The following is a 9,226-nucleotide window of genomic DNA, read 5'->3' as shown; positions in this document are numbered from 1 at the left end:
TAGTCGAATTTTGTTTGAATTCCTTGCCTTCCCATGATATTCCCATTTCCTTGTTGCATCGAGTATGATTGAGGAGTTTGTGAAGAGGTAATAAGATGTTTGAGAAATTAGAGGTTTAGGGTTTAAGAGGTTTTGAATGATTTGAAAGAGTTGGAGGGATTAGGGATTAAGAGGTGTTTTAATTAAATGTAAATAGGGTTTTAGGTTATAAAATAGAGTTTTAAAGGGTTTAAAATCGGGTTTAATCAATGGTAGGTTGTCGGGTTGTATGAATGGGTCGGGTCAACGTTGGAAAAAAATTGCAGGGATGTCACGACATCCCTGGCAGGATACTAATGTCGCGAGCCCAGGTTTTATGTTGCCACACATCCGTCAATTTGGAGATCCTCAGGGACTATCTACTACGTCATGACTTGTTGTTGTGATGTCACTGCATCGACTCTCTTTTAGCTCAAAACTCCATCTTAAGGATGTTTCGGTCTAAGGATAAACCTACATCAAGTAAAAGTTAAAACCTAGACTATATGGTTAGTTAAATATATAGTAATTTACAAATTTCATGCAAAAGTTCACAAGTTTTAAGTTATACTACCAAATTTATCTAGCAATATTGTCAGTTCACCCATGGACAATATTTTATCCTATCAGTATTGGTCCATCGTTCACCATGACATTCTGTCCTTGCCCATTTGTCCCTTTCTTTGAACCTTTTTATTCTTTCTGCATGCATAAAAGGAATTGTGTCCCTTGACTCAGGGACATTAGGAATAAATATCTTTTTACATTGCTCCCCTCTCTTCCTCCTATCTTCGTCTCTTGGTTGATGGCCACATTTAAAGGTTCCAGTCTCACCATTAATTTTCATAGTTAATTCATTTTTCACTAAATCAATGTTGGATGTAAAGGTGGCTAGAAAGGGTCTCCTTAATAAGATTGGTATTTCACAATCCTCTTCAAAATCAAGCACTGTGGGAATAATAAAACTTCTCACTTTGACTAGCACAACTTCCAGTACTCCCTTCGGATGTACCGATGACCTGTCAGCCAATTGTAATGTTTTTTGAGTTGTTTTAAGATTCCCTAACCCAAGTTTTTAAAAAACTGATAAGGGCATTAAATTGATAGTATCTCCTAAATCATATAAATCTCTAATAAAGTGAATGCTCCCTATTTCTATGGGAATAGTAAAACTTCTCAGTTTTTTCAACTTTTGAGGTACCTGTTTTGAAATAATCACGCTACAGGAAGCACTTAAATTAACTAGTTCTCCTACCTTGATTTTCTTATGCCTTGCCATAATATCCTTTTAAAACTTGGCATTCTTAGGAAGTTTCTCAATTAACTCGATTAAAAGTAGGTTAATGTTTAATGTTTTAAAAAAGTTCAAGAAACTTACAAATTCATCTTCGTCACATTTTTTTCTTTCTTCTAATCTTGATGGGAATAGGACTTTTGTGATTTCAGCATATTTAAGTGTCTCTTTTACTGTCTCAGCCGCTAGTGCATTCTCCTCCTCTAGTTCAGGTTTGTTTTATACTTCTAGGGAGTTATCTTGAGGTTCATTATTATTATCCGCTGTTACCTCTGGGGTAGGTATTTCTGGGCTACTCGGTACTTTGCTCGATTGGAGTACTATAGCTTTCACATGCTCTTTACCTTCCCTCCGTGGATTATCCTCTGTATTACTATGGATACCTGTGCCAATTTGTATTTTAATGTTGCTCATCATGCTAATCAATTGGCTCATTTGATCTTCGAGACTATTAAATATTCTTGATAAGTTAGTGCACTCAGATTTTTATGCTTGACATCTATTCTCATTGACTACATCTATCCCTCAATTCTATCCAGACGTTGACCACATGTAGTATGGTCACTTGGGTTGGTTCTATGTTTCTGCAAGTAAAGAGGTTGATAATTAGTATTTTTAACTTGATTTGAACTGTTACCTCCTCCTTGGTTTCCTCCCCATCTCAAATTTTGGTGATCTCTCCAATCAGGATTGTATGTATTTGAATAAGGGTTTCCACCCCTATTCCCAATGTAATTTATATCCTTAACAGGATTATTGATGTAATGGAAGAGTGGCTATCTCCTCCATGCATAGATGGTGTAAAAGTAGATTCGATACGGTTGAGTCTATCCACTATTTACTGATACTTATCATTCTCTTGAATAGCTTTTTCCGTAGTGAGTTTCTGGCCATATGTGAATTATTTAGTCGGCCACCGACAGGAGTTTAATACCATATTTTCAATAATTTTGTATGCATCCTCGTACGTCCTATTTAAAAAGGCTCCTCCTACTACTTCGTCTAAGCTATATCATGTTTTTGCATCCAATCCATTATAAAGTACCTATAATCGCATCCATTTAGGAAATAAATGGTGTGGGCATTTTTGAATCAACACCTTGAAACATTCCCATGCCTCATAAAAAATTTCTTCCTCCATCTGTCTAAAGATAGTGAACTCACTTCTTAGTTGGACTGCTTTACTGATTGGAAAAAAACTTCTATAAGAACTTCCCAGCGAGTTCATCCCATGTTGTAATAGACCTTGCTGCCTGCGAGTCTAAGTGAGTCTAACTAAGAAAAAAGCATTATCAATAAAAAAAAGTGGAACACCCAAAGATGAATAGCTTCATTAGTGCCCCTAAATTGTAGATTATTTTGGATCATTTGTATCATCGTCAGTTTGATATCAAACTTATTAGCTAAACTCACCGGTCTTGTTATACTTTCCTGAACCATGTCTAGACTTGGTAGGGCATAGTCTCTTAGAGTTATCTCATTTCGAGCCATATGCACGTTTGTGGGTAGCTGTGGTGCCGGTGGGTCTCCTAGGTCATTATCGTCAGTGTCGCCAAATAATGCATTGTCATGTGGTACGTGTTGGGTTGTTTGGATGCCCCGTGCTGCACCAAAAAATTATTCCTATGATCCAAACTAGGAATTCATGGACGAGGAACGAATCCGGAAGAAAAGGTTTGAAAAATATACCTTTCGTATTCTAAAAAATAGGAAGGAACTACTATTGTTTTAATCCCCTTTGCATGCTGCCAATCCAAAGCCGCAACAGAATTGTCCCAGCCTCTAAGTAGTCCACCCTGTTGCGAACGAACGAAAAAGAACTCTCACTAAACGTTTCAGAGAGTTTTTCCAAAAAGAACTAGACCTAGGTTCTTTTCTTTTTGTGGTGAATGTTGGTTAAGCACTTATGCACCCTATGGTTTTATTTTATGGTTCCTTTCCTTTTACTTAATATTCCGTAAATAATAAATTAAATCCCCTTTTTGGTGCCATAATATACATGAAAATATCACTGTGTAATATCCTTTCCAAAAGGATATTAATTTCCATATATATTTTATGTTTAACTAAAATTAATTATTATAATACTTTATTTTAATTATGAATCAAATTCATACTTTTATTTTAATTATATTCTCTATTCTTGTACAACAAATTTGATCATATATTGTGTTTATTATTTAACTATCAAATTAAATTAATTCAACAATTAATATAATTATCGTGAAAGTTAAATTAAATACCAATTGTGATTAGATTCTGTTCGTTTCAACCATAGGGTGTGACCCTGTAGGCTCTTGTAACATTAATAATACTAGAACACTTCTAACATTACAAGCAATGAGTGGCATCTAGCAATGCATCATTGCTACCCAAGTTACAAGAAGTCGTGGTTCAACATAACCTTTCTGTGCTAAATGTTCATGTATTATATCCTTTTGTCCTTTATATCTAGATTGGACACAAGTCATGGAATAGTCACACTTATATTGGACACAAGTCATGGAATAGTCACACTTATAAAGTCCAATCTCATGTTTCTTGATACCCGAAGTAGACTATAATAAACAAATAAGTGTAATATCTCATATTAACTTATTTGAGCATGGTCATGCATTTCTAGTCTCACTTCATGAAGTGGCCTAAGATATTGCTCCCATTGTGTAAGAGAGACAACTCTTATATTGATCAATCATATCCCACTACATAGATTGTGGCATACCCAACATCAGTGTTTATAGTACAACTTGTTGCAGTAGATGTTTGACTATATCAAAATGTATGACTCACTATGTTGGGACAATGATGATCTCAAGTCTAAGGATCGTATACATAGTTATCAGTATGAGTAATGTTGTGACTATTATATAATAATCCAAGAAACATACTTATAGAGGGTTAGTTCAATATGTCATTCTCTAACATATACTCATTTATTGATTTTGACATCAATGACAACACTTTGTAATCAATCAACTACATGTTAGTCTTAATGCATTATTGTTGTCAAAGCCCATAATAATACTCAACTAAGGACCTTTTAAGAATAATCATATTATTCTTAGGACATTATAATAAAATAATTTATTTATATACACAGAAAAGGAACTGAAATAATAATGGCAATGCCTCATATTAATAAATGAGGTAAAACAAGTATGTTATTACAATCATCTCATGGTTGGTCTTTGGGCATACCCTAACAGTACGTTACCCACAGTAGGTGGTGGTTGTTTTTCTATTTGCTGTTGCTGCTATCGATGATTCCTTCAGTTTATTTTCTCTAGATCTGTAGCTCCTACAATAGGTGTGCCCTTACTACGTGTCATACACTAAACCCAGAAAGAGGAGGTTAGTAGCAATAAATGGACTAAAATTATATCTATAACCTACAAATATCTTAATGATTCCTTTAAAGTGGAAATTTTAAAATTAACCTAGTGATATTGCCTCCTCAGCAACGGCGCAAACAACTTGACCATCTCCGGACATACCAACGTTCGGAGTTTAAATACTGCAATAAAATAAGAATTACGAGATGGTATCTACAAGTATACAGGTCGAGTGGTAATGTAGTTTTACAGCGAAGTAAGTGAATACTTTGAGTATCTTACCCAAGGGAGGTGATTACTAAATTAATGTTAACATAAACACTTAAAGATCTAATTAATACTTTTTAATCAGTTATAGCGTGAAAGTAAAATAAAATGTAATGTTAGGGTTTCTTAAATAAAATAACATAAAGGAATTTAATTTCAAGAGATATAAAGAATAAAGTGAATCAAATTTGAAGATGGGTGATTAGATCGCTTCTGCAATCCCGATCAGCTATCGTTTCAGGTTCCTTGCCAACCAACTAGTCACTACCCTAGCAGGATCTTCTGATCTTCTACTAACATAAAAAGTTAGCAAGGACTACTTATCTTTCGACCTCACAGTCCAGACTAGCTTGGGGTAAAGTTGTTCATGTGACACCCCAAACTCGACCAGGATGGACCAGCCCGAATTTGAAGCGTTACACTAGCCACCGAAGCGACTCTCCAGCTAACAACTACCCGATGCATACTCCAACCTTATAACACCTCATTTATGACTAATTAACTATCATTTATTAATACAGAAGAAAATTATGAACCGTTTTAAAACCTTTTCTATGTATTTAAACCTAACGGTATTTTGGTTATTTTACCACCTAAAGTTAAACTATCCCGATTTTATTTCTAAATAGTTACCGACATTCTTTTAGTCAAATTATGCAAGCCCTAAAAATTTTAGCTTAATTCGAGTTCATTTACTTTGTCTAATTCAAGTTTTATTATTAGGGACTCAATCATAACTTTTACAAAATTTTAGTACATTTTCTAAATTAAAAATTAAGAGTATTTCTAACGAATATTACCAGTTAAAAGACTAATCCTAAAATATTACCAAGTTTCCCTATCATTAAAGGCTTCAATTAATCTAATCAAGTTTTAAGACTAAATTATAAATTAAGCAAATTAGAATACTAGATTACAAAAACCAAATATCAAACCCCCCAAAACCCATGAGCCCGTGTGAAAAACATGCGCCCGTGTGCAAATCACTGTACCTATTTTGTCAAAAATTTGTTTTATTTACCTGATTTTACATATTTTACTTACCCATTAAACTTGAAATAGGTATTTATTACCATAAACATCTACACATCTCCAATTTAATTTATTTACGAAAAATATGCAACAATTAATCAAAATTTAACACCAATTACATGCTTAGCAAACACTAATTAATTCACACAAGCTACATACTTTAGTCGCAAGCAATCCACTCCATGGTAAGCTTCAATTAAACATTGTTAGTATAAAAGACGTGCTTCATACTCCATGTTATCAACTACCATACGGACACTCATCTACATACCATGAATCAAACATCAATTAGACATAAAATCATGTATTAAAGCAATTATAAAATCACTAAAATTAAAGTCCAAAATTTAATGTCCAATGTCCATTACAAGTAAAATAACACTAGTCCAAAAAGCATCACAATGCCCCTATGTAGTCTTTAAAGTAAATTTCTTAATCCACTACCGAGCCTTATTCTTGGATCACCCTTGCACTTTCTTCTCGACTCCTTATGCCCAAAAATTCTCTGCACGAAATGTGAGGGTGTGAGCTTAAAAAGCTCAGTGAATGATAGTAAAAACATCAAGTAATTTGCACCCAATCATGCATATATGAAAGCAATTAAGCATTAAATTTTCAGTCACAACATGTTAACATTTCACCATTGGAACAACAGAAATATGCAAGTGTACACAATCGCAACAAGTAATAAAGTGACAAGTAAATGCCGAGTTATCATACCCAGAGGGATTGTAAAAAGAATTATTTATGAAATTAATTGTAAAACACTTTGGTGAGGTAAAAATAATTTGGTTTTAAAAGATGGTCAAAAACTATTTAAAAAACTAAGCAAATAATTAAAAATAAAACAAAGGAGTTCTAATGCACAATTTCAAATAAGATTTAATCAACGTAACATACTTGTGTTGGATTAATTATATTTCTTTAACTTAGAATTATTAAACTCATGTTTATATGGTTACAAATAAATTCACAGCAACCCGGTAATTTGCTAACTTATGAAAAAACTTACATAAAAAAATCCATTCATCTCTTGACATATCCCTATGTCAATTCAATCGACTAAACAGATTCTAGTAAGCAAACATGTTATTGCACATACATAGTCTTTAAACTAAACTAAACTCTTGCATATCCCTATGTCAATTCAAACGATTAATTAATCTAATAAGCATATAAAAGACTATGTGCAGTAACAAGACATCCCTACCTTGAAACAGTTTAATCACAATAATCTTGCATGTTATGCAAGGCAGTAATATCGCCAGATACATTGTTAATTTAACCTTCAACTACCTTAGAAGAATAAACATGCATTGATTAAGTACTGAGTCAATTAATTACAATTGCAATCCATTTAAATAATTAATTCATTAGCTACCTAACAGTTGTAACACAAGAATAACTTAAGCATGATTTTACTTAATCAAGCATCTTACCGAGACCTATAACAACATAAACACGATTTTAACAATTCAAGCAGGTAGAATATAATCAACCTAACACAAACTTAAGTTTAAGCTAAATTTATTAAAATAACCATTACAATATCATAAATATTCATAAACATGTTCGTCAAAACAACAACAAAAAATTAGAGAGATAGGGAACAAGAAGCAAATCCGGTGTTTTTCCGTGGCTTGACTAGTTGCTCCGTTCTTCGTTCTTCGTTGCCCTCAGCTATCAAGGTGGCTTATGAACATTTAATTGCTGCTCCAAAATGGCTGATGAGAGCCTCTTTCCCAAGATAATAAATCAAAACTTGAACAGAAAGGAAAATGGGATGGAAAAAATGAGAAAAAAAGTGAGAGAGGAGAAGAGAGAATGAGAATGTTATGGAATGAGGGATGGATAGGGGATGGATGAGGGATGGCTTGAATGATCAGCAAGGGGTAACTTTTATAGCTGAGTATGGAAGCTAAAAATAGCAAAAAGAATCAGCCTAAGAGACATCCCTTGGCCGGCCACACACATGGCAACGTTGAGAGTTTCAACTTTTCTATTTTAAGCTTGGGGCAATTTCATAAAGCCACAATTAAAGGAGGGGTTTGAATGCATTTTGAAAGTTCTTTAAGGCCCTTTTTGCAAGCATATTTAATCAGCTAAAATGCTGATTTGGGTCAGCATATGGACGGTTCTAGGCTGCCCATTTAGTGGCTAGTTCGGTTCACTCAATATGGCTCGACCAGTGCGGTTCAACTGGACCCTTTCTCCATAATTAATTAAAAATAATTTATTTAACCTAAATTAAATGGAAAAAAATTAAAATTAATTAAATTATGAATTAAAACACATTTCTGGACCGTCTTAGGCTGGAAATTAATGTGCCTCAATACTTCGAAGTGTTTTTCGGTTTTGTGCTTTCAGCAGTGTCAGTCAAGCCAATTTTTGCCCTTGCGCGAATCTGTCAAAAATAGTCAAAATTAATCAAAATTAAGTATAAAATTAACTAAATTCACCATGTTTATATTTTTAACACATTTTAATTATTTTTTGACAATAATTTAATCGGATTTACATGAATTTAAGTAAAAATGGGTATGAAAAAGTAAATAAATTTTTGTGTTTCCACACCCCTAAACTTAATTCATGCTCGTCCCGAGTAATGCACAAATTTTGAAAAGAATTTCTCGGAAACACCTTTGAAAATTTCCTTTAGAACAATATTTTTCCCAAAATTATGAATTTACAATACTATGCTCAAAGATAAGAAATCTGATAGTTATACTACTTAAGTATACATATAGTTCAAATTAAATTCAACAACTTATTATAATAGCAAAATTTAGACTAAATGCTTTTGTAACAAAGACATTTTAACCCTTACCAATTTGATTTTTATTCCTTTATTCAAGACTAAGCTGCAATCATTAAGCTTAACTTATGTCTTCATAAGTTGATCATAGCAATTTCCCTCCACTAGTGTAGGTAGCATTAGGACTTTGAATCAATAGGTCTTTATCAAGGTTGTAACGTGGCTAGGCTGGGGGTAGGTGAAAGATGGATAAATTTTGGTTTAAAAACCCTAGACTCAGCGTCAATCGAACCTTCAAAATTTCTACCTTCAATACACCAACTTGACTTTCATATGCTCTTTTGTACATCTCTTTCAAATACATGTGCTCTCTCTTTTTTTTCCACGGGCACTTACTTTGTGTACTGCAATTCTGGAGCAATTGATACTTCTTTTCAACTCCCCTAAACTTATTTTCGAAGTACATTTGAATATTACTGAGTCTAGCGTTTGGGACAATTTTAAGATCATTAAGCGAAAAGTATGGCT

General features: G+C 33.4%; 1 non-coding gene across 1 annotated transcript; it reads left to right on the top strand.

Annotated features, from left to right (window-relative positions):
- The first annotated feature begins 2,379 nt into the window (after nt 1–2,379).
- On the top strand, nt 2,380–2,485 carry LOC121213154 (small nucleolar RNA R71). Its single transcript, XR_005908524.1, has one exon. It is a non-coding gene; the product is annotated as a small nucleolar RNA R71 (small nucleolar RNA).
- Nucleotides 2,486–9,226: the final 6,741 nt, after the last annotated feature.

This window comes from Gossypium hirsutum, chromosome A13, assembly GCF_007990345.1.
Source record: "Gossypium hirsutum isolate 1008001.06 chromosome A13, Gossypium_hirsutum_v2.1, whole genome shotgun sequence".
NCBI lineage: Eukaryota > Viridiplantae > Streptophyta > Magnoliopsida > Malvales > Malvaceae > Gossypium > Gossypium hirsutum.
The sequence above is the reverse complement of the archived record's forward strand: the minus strand, read 5'-3'. Positions and strand labels throughout refer to the sequence as shown.